The sequence below is a fragment of the Gavialis gangeticus genome, unplaced genomic scaffold, assembly GCF_001723915.1.
Source record: "Gavialis gangeticus isolate Ggan-Ray unplaced genomic scaffold, GavGan_comp1, whole genome shotgun sequence".
Classification (NCBI taxonomy): Eukaryota; Metazoa; Chordata; order Crocodylia; family Gavialidae; genus Gavialis; species Gavialis gangeticus.
This window is the reverse complement of record NW_017729022.1, coordinates 4,909,845-4,921,292: the sequence shown is the minus strand read 5'-3', so window position 1 is coordinate 4,921,292 and position 11,448 is coordinate 4,909,845. Positions and strand designations below refer to the sequence as shown.

The following is an 11,448-nucleotide window of genomic DNA, read 5'->3' as shown; positions in this document are numbered from 1 at the left end:
CTCTCTCTGTGTGTGTGTGTGTGTGTGTGTAATTTAATGTTATACAAATGTAGATCCACTAACAATATTGGAAAAGAGATAAAAAAAAATCATTTAAAGAGTTTCTTCAGCTCTTGGCCAGTGGAAACCCAGATAAAATACTGAGTTACACAGGGTGCATCTACACATGCAAATTAATATGGAACAAACCCTGGTGCATATCATGCCAGAGTTTATTACTCTTGGGCACCACGTCTACATATGTGCCTGAGACTGCAGGACTTTGAGCTGGGTTGGAGGGTCAGCCTGCCAGCCCAGGGCTGCTCTGACCCAGCTCAACATGCTGTGGAAGGGCTGGCTGCGGCACAAAGATGATACAGTACAGGGCTAGTCAGTAGCACTGAAGCACCCTTGTGCCCCAGCCAGCTGTGCCAGTGTCTACACCTGTGTTGCTGCGGAATAAAAAACTCTGCAGCAGGATAGTACTTTTATTTACAAGTATTGCCCTGCTGCAGAATTAATTAATTTCCTGTGACCTAATAGGGCCCAGAGTAGTTTGAGGTCAGAATCAAGTGTATGATTTCTGCCCAAAATCAGTTTTAAGGCCATCCAGCAGATCTTCAGCTGGTATAAATCAGCATAAGTGTCACAACGCAGCTAGGGTAACTAATACAAAATGAAGCTTAGCCCCAAGTTTACAAATGTTCTGTCTTTTATCTTTGACATTAGGGGCATGTCCAGATGAGTGCAGATGTGCCCCTAATGCCTCACACCACACACACCGAATATTCAGACATTCCCTGCACTGATAATTTGCAGTGGGAGCAGAGGAGGGAGAGAGGGCAGGTTTGACTCTGGGAGATCCTGTAATCAAAAAAAGGCACACCTAAAAAAAGTGGGGTGGTGCATGCTGCCTAATACTGAAGCCTGGCTGGCCACAGCCATCTTCCAGTTGCCAGCCAGGCTCCCTGGTGCAGGATCACCATGGCTGCAACTCCCAGAGGTCCCCAGGTAAGGCTGCTAGGGCCAGCACAGTTGCTGGCCCGAGCCTCCCCTACCCCACCCAGGGCAATGTGCTGTGCACCAGAGTGTGTGTGGCACAGGTATTTCCTGGGGACAAGTAGCAGCAGCACATGTTGTGCTGCTGCTGTTTGACCCTAGGGAAAAGCACATTCCTGCTCATGGGGATACACCCCTTAGGAGTTTTTGACAATGGGAGTTCTGTATGTGGGACAAGAGTAGAACATAGATCATGACATTTAGTCCAGATTGGCAACTTTCCATATTTTCAAAATATTGATTTTCACCAAGAACAAAATATTAGCATTTCCAGCTTTGAATTGAAGTACTGAATTTAATTGGGAGTTAGGCACCAAGGGACCTTGCAGACATTTAAAAGAGAAAAAGCAGCAATTTACTTTTAACTTGGCACACTCCTGTGCTGAGCCCACTACATGCCCAGAAGATTCAATGTGTTAGTTGGACCCAGTTCGCCTGACATCTCTATAGACTGGGTGCTTTAGTGGGGCTTTTTTTGGCACTTTTATGTAATAGCTGATTGAATCCCAGCCTAAAAAAGGGATTAGTCTACATATGCTGTATTTGCTCCCGTCTTATGTAACCTTTTAATGCCTCAGGGATTGAGTTTCACTTGACTCAGTGGGAGAATCCTGGTACATCTGGTTTCCCTATGGTTTTACATGACGACTGAACAGACTTTCAGCTTTTGCTGTCAGGTTTCCTATCGACTTAGACTGTGATTAAATTTGTTCATCATGAATACCTCCTGGTTTTTTTTTTGTAAAGATACAAGTGAACTGTCTTGCTATTTACCCATCAGTTTAGCATAAATATTTTCATCCTTGATCTCTGCCACAGTTTATTTTTTGTGGATGGACTGTATAAGAAATATCCCCCAGGTCACGTGTGAGTTCTGAGAGAATGATACCATTTCTCTCAAGCCCATTCCCACCCCTAAAATATATTTTATATAATTATTTACAGTTTTTGACAGAACTCAGAAACCAGACATGTGGCCTGGAAAAAGACTTGAGCAAATGCTCATTGAAGTCAGAGCCTCAAAAGGCTTTTGATCAGGAGCACAGCCCTCCATGAATGTAGCCAAATTGTCATTAAAGGTCACTAGTTGCCAAAAGTTATTATGCAGAGGGCGTGTCTATATGTTGCCCTATGGCAGTGGTCACCAACCAGTGGATCTTGATCCACCAATCGATCTTGGATCCTTTTGTGGTAGATCTTGGAGCTTCTTGGAGTCAATCGGAGGCTGGGAAGGGGGGCTGAGTGCTTGTGTCCATGGACACACGTGCCCCAGCCCAGCAGGTCAGTCTGTGTGGGAGGGAAGCGGTGAAGGCCAGATTGAGGCCCGTGTGGTGAGAGAGACTGCTGCAGTGCCAGGAGCAGGGGTAAGTTGAGTGGGGCCCTGGCTGGGTGGGACTTACCTGTTGGGGAGGTGCACCCCCAAATAATTTTTCCTCCCTCTGCTTCAATCCGCGCCCCCACAGACTTACCTGCTGGGTTCGGGGTGGGGGGCAGCAGCACATGGTAGACCTTAGGTTGCTTTTAAATGCCAAAGGTGATCTTCTACTTAAAAAAGTTGGAGACCACTGCCCTATGGCAACATTGTTATGGTGCCATGCTTTAGTACTTCCAAAAGGAAGTACTAAAGCATGACACAGTAACTGCCTGTACTGTGCTGTGCATGCGGTAAGTGTTCACTGCTACTTTGTCAGAGCAGTGTGCTAAAATGGGGAAGCGTGCTGTTATGGCGAGGTAGCTGCTGACTGCCATGTAGACTGACGTGATTGCTTTGCTGTTGTAGTGCATCGTACGGTGCTGTAGTGCGTTGCTACAGCAATGTACAGCAATTTGTAGATATGCCTAGTGATATGCATATCCCACCAACCTCTCATTAACTGTGATGAGAAAAAGTCTCTGGTGAATACCGGCTGCTTAATGATGACCACTATAGATGTGTGACCAACATTTGACTTCTTTAGTTACGTGCGATTGAAAATTGTCTATTATGCCTATGCAGTAAAGAATGTTACCAGCTCGCATCACTCCTGCCAGGTGGTTTCTTTATGAAAAACAGGTACCTGCCACATTATGGCTGTGGTAGTCACTTCCCTTCTGGAAATTTCTTAAGCCTCCTGCTCTCCTCAAATTGTAGACAGTCTTTGGACATTGGTTATAAATGACCTTTCCCACAACAGTGTATCACAAAACACAGATGTTCCTTGTTACTTTTGTCAGACAGCAGAAATTAAGTTGGCCACTCGGACTCCAGTCTCCGCATCAGACTAGACCAGATCCTGTTCCCTGCACAAAGGCCTGCTTTGCTGAGTGGGTGTTGGCCCAGTTTAATCCTTGGCTTTGACTGTTGTAGCTCCTCCCTTCTCTCTCCAAACTTGGGCAGAAATCAATGCACTAATTTACACTAGTTTGCTTTTGTTTGGTACCATAAGGCCCAGATTGGTTTGTGTGTTTTGGTGTTTTTTACATTCAAGTTTAGATTCTGATATGACTGGAAGCTAAGAGCCAAGGCTAGTGCCTATTGTTCTGGCTCCTTACTTTGATCCTGCTTTTGGGTGAATTTAAGCTCCATTATACCTGAGGAGCCCAGTACAGCATGGGATAGTATTTTGAGCGTCTGTACAATCTGCTTCATTTCTAATTTTGGTGCTCAAAGTGGGAAGAGCTTGACTTGCGGGTGGTGTTTAAGAGTAGCACCACTTATTTTCCTAATTTGTACTCCTGGAAGGATGCACTACACACACACGGGGCTTTTTTTGTTTTGATCTTTTTTTAAATACCTTTACACTTAACATTGATGAATTTTCAGTGCATGTGAAGAAGCATCTCCCACCTGCTTACATTCTTTTATAAATGTAACTTCATTAAAGCATGCCAGCCAGTTGAGTACACTTGTCTCACTGAATATTAGAGGTACCTTAAAATACATGAAGGCTGATTCTAATGGGACTTAGGTGCCTTACCAGTTTTAAACCCTATGAGGCATCTACCTCCACCTGTAGGCACCTAAAATGGTCCACAACTGTTTTGCTGAATTGGGTTTATTTTCAGAAGTGCTAGACAATCCTGCCCTACTGTTGACTTTAGTGGAGTTACTCCTAATCTTTCCTGGTGTAACTGAGAGGAGAATCAGACATTAGCTCTCCTCCCCACTAGTCCAAATCCTCTCGAGGTTATAGCATAGTAGAGCTGCCAAACTGTTTTATCAGATATGATGCAAATGAAAATATTACTGTTGTAGTGCAGTAATTATGGCTTGTACCATGGTAACAGACCTATTATGGGTCTTTGCTATTTAGTCATGTTTATATGATAAACACTGAAATCAACTTGCCCCTCCTTTCTCAGAAAGTACAAACAGCCTTTATATAAGGAACTAATAGGAATTTGGAGCTCCAAGCCACTTTGTAGGGCATAAGCCTCTGGGCTAGCATGGCAAGAATGTCCCCCAAATACTTCAGTGAACATGTAGACTGTATGACATGCTTCCTGTGAAACACTGGGCCAAGCTTTTTGCACCTCTTTGCATCTCAGTGGAAAGGTATTGTCAGGCTTTACTGATTAGTGTCTGTGTAAGGGCTTGGCTTCCTGGATAAAAGATGCTAGAGAAATGTCAAGACTTATTATGGCTGTTAAAAGTGCAGCAGCATTTACCTGAGTGGGTGAAAGGCTCCAGCAGCAGCACAAGAAGCTATGTAACATTCTTTAAGTGCGCAGGCATTTAGTCTTGTTCATTCACAGCTGTCTTCTTGCTCCATGCTGATTGTCAAAAATTTGCAAGGTTGCTGATCTTCTGAGCTATGCTATTGCTAAAGTACATACTGTATGTCTACACATGCATTTAGGCATGCCAAGAGTTAATTCACATTTAAGGCAATTTAGGCTTGTGTCTACACATGCATGTATTAAAGCACATTAGTGCTGTGTGCACTGACATGAGACTACAGTTAGTCCCATATCAGTCCATACACACTATTAATACCCCTATATGTGAGTTAGTGTGCTTTAGCTATTCATGCCTAAATCTGATACCTGCTTTTGAAAGTATCAAATGTAGGTGCAAATAGCCTAAACCCACCATTTTTAAGATATATTAAGGGTGCGCATATGTAGACATGTGTCCTTAATGTGCCTTAAATTGGGCTAAAGCATCTTAAATCAGCACACATAGACATGGCCATAGAGTATACATACTGAAAACCAATAACTCTTTACTTTGAAGCCTTCTACGTTAAAGGATATACCGTTTTCTCAGAGTGAGTACTGTATGGTTACATTTACTCTATACAGTTGTCTCTATACAACTACTAAATATGTTTGGTAGAAAAACCACCCCCCACAACACTGAACGGAGGTCCAGAAGTCAAATTAAGTAGCTAGACCAGCTTCCACTGAACAATGCCAAGATAAAACAACCAATTTGTGGAGGCTCCATGAAAATGTATCATTATAAGATTATAAATATTAGACTGTAATTTTTGGGGACGTTAAATGGTCTTTAATTTCCTTGGGTGCCTGGTTACAAAAGCTACTGTGGCAAAGTTGGTTTTAATAAGAATGCCATTTATTACAATCCTGGAAATTTAGAGTTTAAGCTAAAAAGAACATAAAAGTGCCTCAGGTCACTTCTAACCAGCCAATTAAGAGCTTGACCCTGCCCACTGAACTCAAAGGGAATGATGATATTGATTTCATGGAGCAGGATCAGACCCTTTAAGGGCATTTAAATTGCTATGAAATCAGTTATGGACAATGAAATGAGACAGCATTGCTATCTTGTCAATATGGCAAAGATGATCATAAGCTAAAATACACATCAGTGTAGGCTGCAAGTATTTTTTTTAAATCAATTTAAGGCTATAGCTTTATTTAAACTGTTTTTATTATTCCGTTATTTCTCTCCCATCCCCTTTATTCTTCTTACACAAGTTGAATTATTGAACTACCACCAGAACTTACTTGAAAGAATTTATTACAAATTGAGAGAAAACAAAAGGAAGATCAAAATGTATACATGCGGTTAGTAAACCCATGAAAGTTGCAATTCGTTAGCAATACAATAAGTATTATTTGTCAAAACCAGGTTAAACACACCATTGTGCATAGAAATATCCTTCAGTTATGTACATGTGGCCACAGGCGAAGAATACAATTCCTAGTATCCCATAACCTGACAGTAATGATGATAGTAAGAATTTTTTGCTTGGCTGCTCTACAAGGGAGAAAAACTTAAGACACAATTGTGGGAAATTCCTAAAGAAGAATCTAGCATTTTTTCTTAAGAGAACAAGATAGAAGAGTTTAGGGAAAGCTAGCAATGGTCACATTTTGCTCTTTTTGAAAAGTTCAGAGTCTGACAGGCTTGTGAGTCTTGGTCTCGTGAACAGATTCACTGATGAATAAAAAAGGACTTAGATGTGGGGAAAGGAAGGGTGCCTCCAGTATTTATGCCCTGCCCCCCATGCTCCTCCCTTTTGCTTACAGCGTGGAGTAGGATGTGGCAGCCTTTACCTTGCTATATAAACATATCTGGTCATCCACAGCTGCTGAGCAGAGGTCCCTTCACTGCATTTCATGAAGGGCAGGGCATCACTAAGTACTTTACTTCCTTTCTGGAGTGTAAATCTTAGAATGCAGATTTCACTGTAGTGCTTTGGTGCATGCAGAATCTCTTTCTACTCTTGACCTCAAAACCTCAGGGAGAGGGCATTATATGTCAGCTGAGGAAAGGCCTGCAGGTGAACATAACAACCCTATGAGTTGAACTGATGTTGATGTAGTACACACAAGCTGAATCAGACTAAGAGCAGAGGGGATCTCTCTGTTGTACCTGATGTTGAGGGGCAGCTGCATTTGCTCCTACAACTCCAACCCTGTATGGATTTTGGCAGCCTGCTGGCCAGGTTGCTTGGAACAGATTAATCACAAGATTGAAGAGCCCAGAGTTTAACAGCTGGGATTTGTCTACCTTTGTCCATTTTCCACAGAAGAGGGCTAGACAGGCCAAAGCATTTCTAAATGACATCTGGAAGTCTAAAAAGCTTCAGAAATCAAACCATGGTCAAACTACCCAATGACTTGTTGAATTTGCCTGATCATTTATCCCTTGCTCTGTGCTGCATTATTAGAAGACCTGAGGGAGAAAGAAGGGGTAGCAAAAGAACAGGGCTTTGCACTCTGCCTCTTACCCTCTTCACTGACTTCCCAATTATACCAGTCCAGGTTGCCAGCTCCAGTTGAGCTGCACACGGTGCAAGTTTCAAAGGAGATCACCTTCTAGTCACTCTGCTACTGTTTATGTGGGGCTGAACTTTTTATTGAGATAAAGCAACCTAATACTGGCTGGTAACAACTCCAAAGGCCCCAAACCACCTATAGAAACAATGTGGTCAAAAAACATTCCTAACTATAGCCACATGCCTTTCTGCTGGTAGAAAGGAAGATGTTGTGTAGGATGCTCTACCCCACCAGTATTAGTATTTTCTGGTAGGACCAAAAAATGCACAACAGTGCTTATCAAAGTTTTACTCACACCAGAAGATCTGGCTGTGGACGTGTAGAACAAGACTATTAAAAATTCAAGCAAGTTATCTGCCAAAACATTCACCAGGTTCTCAGTACAGTTCTGAATACTTGTTTAGTTGTTTTCTTTTGGCACAAGCCTTGGCCACAATCTTGCATAGAGCTCAAGTGGACAACCCAGGGGAGTTAGGACTGGGGCATCAGTGCTAGCTAAAGAAGGCATAAAAGCATCATCATGAAGTGGGGCCTACTGACCAGCTATTAAAATTTTGTCAAACAGTTTACTGGATTTCTTGATTTTTCCCAATATAAAGATACTGCAAACAACAAAACCCCAAACTGAACCCATTTCAGAGAGAAATGGTTGTAAGATGTAAACAAAGAAGATACATGCACAAAACATTTGGTCTTTCCAAGTTTTTACAACATAAATTTTTCCCTTTGACCAGTAGACATGTTACAGACATTCCTATGCGTCATACACATATTAAAGAAAAATACTAGTCCTCTTGCAAAACAAAGCTATTCATTGATTCTAATTTGTAACATAAACCTACGCTACAGTGGAGGTATGCTTTACCAGTAGAGATTTTTTCCACATTTTTCTAAGGCTCCGATGTCTTAGCCCTATGACAAAAGAAATGAGCTATTATGGGTTTTTTTTTCCTTTTAAATTCTCATTAGGAAGAACCTGTGCATTTACAAATAGGCCTGGCTCTTTAGTTCTAAAACTGAGAGATTCAGTACTTCCAAGTTTCTATCCTGACTAGCATCTTAATGGCTGCCTTTCTGCTGACCATCCACTGTAATCCAACTTGTAGAGTCAGTCAAGCATTTTGCTCAAAAAAAAAAATTTAAAACTTTTACTTAATCAGTTTGAGTACATTTTTCTTCAAATAGCTCATTTCCACCTTAGTGTTAAGGCAGTATCTCATCACAAGCAATATGAAATCATCTTACTGCTACTGGAATAGATCTTGCAAACACTTTCTGCCAAGCACAGTCCTTATTACTGGCATAGCAGAGCAAGATAAGTTTGAAGGATCCCACTTCATGATTCAGAAAGCTACCAGAAACTTCACTCAGTTTTAAATCTTAAATCCCAACAAGAAAACTTTAGAATTATTCTTGACCTGGGCATCTCCTGAAAGTTATAGCTGTCCATTTCTTCTTCTTGCATACCAGCCTAGACAGGCACAGAGTCCAGTGACACTGAAAGCTAAGCCCAGCAAGAGGGCAACTGCATCTCCAAGATCCAGGGCTTCAACCCCAGGCAGTAGAAACAGCAGTGAAATGAGTACAAAGAAGAAGTCTGCGGCTTTGCAGGGAGAAGCCATGCTGATTTTCAAGTTATCTTGAAAGAGGAGTGAAACAGGCTGGTACTTCAACAGTACCTAAAACAAAAACCAAAAGGAACAGGAGAGGGTTTCTATCTTTACCTGCATCTCAAAGAAACTCCACACTCACAGATATGACCACAAAAACTGCATGAAAATACAGGACTAGTACTCTGGAAGTGTAGGCTTTTCTTTACAGATAGTTTTTTCCTCCCCTGCTTCTTTCACCCCCGCTTATTTTATAGTGATATACCAAACCCATATTTATCCCCTATGGAGACAAAGCAAGTATTTACCGCAAGGAAGCTGGGCAAGGGCCACTACATGCTTCCTGCACATAATTATTCTTTCTTAGCTTACCTGGCAGTAAAACTGAACAGCCTCATCTGCACTGAGGTTTTCCAGTGAAATTGGTAATGTCCATTACTTATTATTTCTCAACTTCTTGGCTCAGATCAAGCATTAATGGGTAATACCTGGACTCTGAGGCCTGGGACTTGTATTCAGGACCCTCGCTTGGTTGAAAAGACATGGCCCACAGATATGTACAAACAGGGTTACTGAGCTTCACTGCTTTGGAACTGGAATTTAACTGGATATTTAGATTTGAGACAGGAATAATGCCATATTTAAAATGACCCATATTCAAAATGACTCGGAATTTAAGATGACCCACCCCAATAATTAAATTAGTCATATGGAAAATTCATAAACTTATCATAATCTTCCAGGCACAGAATTACTGGAGGGTTGTCTTTGAATTAGCCCCCATGCATGGCAAGGAGTCACATGGCCCCTTTACCCCCAAATCTTTCCCCTGTAGCTTGCTGGCTCTCCCCCCTGCCCAACTCTCCCTGCTTGCCCCTTACTGTGGGACACCGCTGTGGCTCAGCCCCTCCCTGGTCAGAGATGGGGAAGCGCAGCCTCTGCCCAGCCCTGAAGCGGTGCTGCCCTGCTCACCAGCTGGGCAAGGGCAGCTCCCACCTGCTCTGTGCTGGGAGGGAAGGCAGCGGAGGGAGGCAGGTATGACTCTGACTGGGCTTGAGGCCCCCACAGCGCTGCCCCTGCCGTGTACCCGAGTCCGAGACGAGGGGCTTCTCCCGGCGGGAGCACGAGTCAAGTCAAGGTGGCTCCGAAACTTGCAGGAAGGACCCTCACCTGGTGCACGGCGCTGCTGCGGGCGCTCCCTCGCTGCGGAGCTGGTGCAGGAAACGCCTGAGGGAGAAGCAGGTGGGCGGGATTGGGATTGGGGCCTGCGGACCCCGCCGGAGATCAACCCCGCTCCCCCACCGGGACCCCTCGTGGAGGAGGGGACCCGCCTTCAGCGCCAGGCTCTCCGCGCTGCCCCCCGCCCCCCAACCTGGCCACAGGTTACCGGCAACTCTTCCAGCAGCGCACCGCGGGCCCCGAACGCAGCGTCACGTGCGGCAGCGCCTGCCCAGCAGGAGAGCGCACCGCCCCCGCGCAGGGGCCGCTGGGAATGCACCTCTCCCCGCTGACCAAACGGGAGACGAGCTGGGCCAGGGGGGCGGGGCCTCCCTTCGCTGGAGAACCGGGGCGGGGGCGGGACTACATTTCCCAGCATTACCGACGGCGGCAGCTCCCACAATGCCCCCCGGTGCGCTGGCAGCTCCCTTTGCAGGGAAGTCGCGGCTCAGCCCGTGCGGGGGAGGGTGATGATTACAGGCCACGTGAGCTTAGCCGTCTGTTCCCTTCCCCCCAGCCCCGCGGCTGCTGATTGGAGTGAGAAGGACCCGGATGGAACGCACTGTCCCGGCTCCCTGCCTCTGGCAGCCGTGCGGGGGAAGGGCTGTGAGGGGGCGCCGGAATGTCCTGGTGTACCCGCCGCTGCTGCAGCTGCTTCGTGGGGCCCGGCTGTGGCTTGTTCCTGCTTTCTCGCCCAGGTTCCCGTGCCCTATGGGTGATGCATCATGACGCTCATGGGTGGTTGTTGCCTGCTTGTCCACACAAGCCAGAGCCGGTGGCAGTCACCAGAGCTGCTTCCGCAGAGGGAAGCTGAGGCCCTGCTCCCCTGTTCCCCCATGCTTACAGGGATGATTAACCAGGCAATCAAGCTGTGACTTCGCTCCACCAGTGAACGACCATAAACATTGTGGAATAACTTTGTTGGGTTGCTGTGTGTAGCCATATTGGTCTAAGGACATTGGCAGGCCAGGTTCTTTGGGTAGATGGGTATCTTTTATTAACAGTATTGCCATCGCCAGCATGTCAAAAGTCATAAGATAAACTCTTCAGAATCAAGAGACTTGGAATGTAAATCATGAGATGCTATTTTTGAAGTGTGTGTGTGTGTGTGATTCCTGGGACAAAGGCAGGAGGGCATGTGAGAGCCTGCCTCTGTCCCATGCACAAATCTGGAGTGCATGTGCCCCCTATGCTTCCTGTGGCCCTGGGGCCACATTCACCCCTACCCTTTTCCCCCCTCCTCTTCCCACCCCCACCCCTTCTCCACAGACTTACCAGCTTTGCGCTCTTTGCATTCACCAGAAGAAATCCTGAGATTTGATCTCATTATCAGGAGATCATAAGGCAGAGT

General features: G+C 45.0%; 1 long non-coding RNA gene across 1 annotated transcript; it reads right to left on the bottom strand.

Moving 5' to 3' along the window:
* Positions 1-7,673: 7,673 nt before the first annotated feature.
* On the bottom strand, positions 7,674-10,257 carry LOC109295614. The gene is made up of 2 exons (XR_002096785.1): positions 10,050-10,257; positions 7,674-8,948 (listed from the first exon to the last, which is right to left on the bottom strand). It is a non-coding gene; the product is annotated as an uncharacterized LOC109295614 (long non-coding RNA).
* Between the last annotated feature and the right edge of the window lie 1,191 nt (positions 10,258-11,448).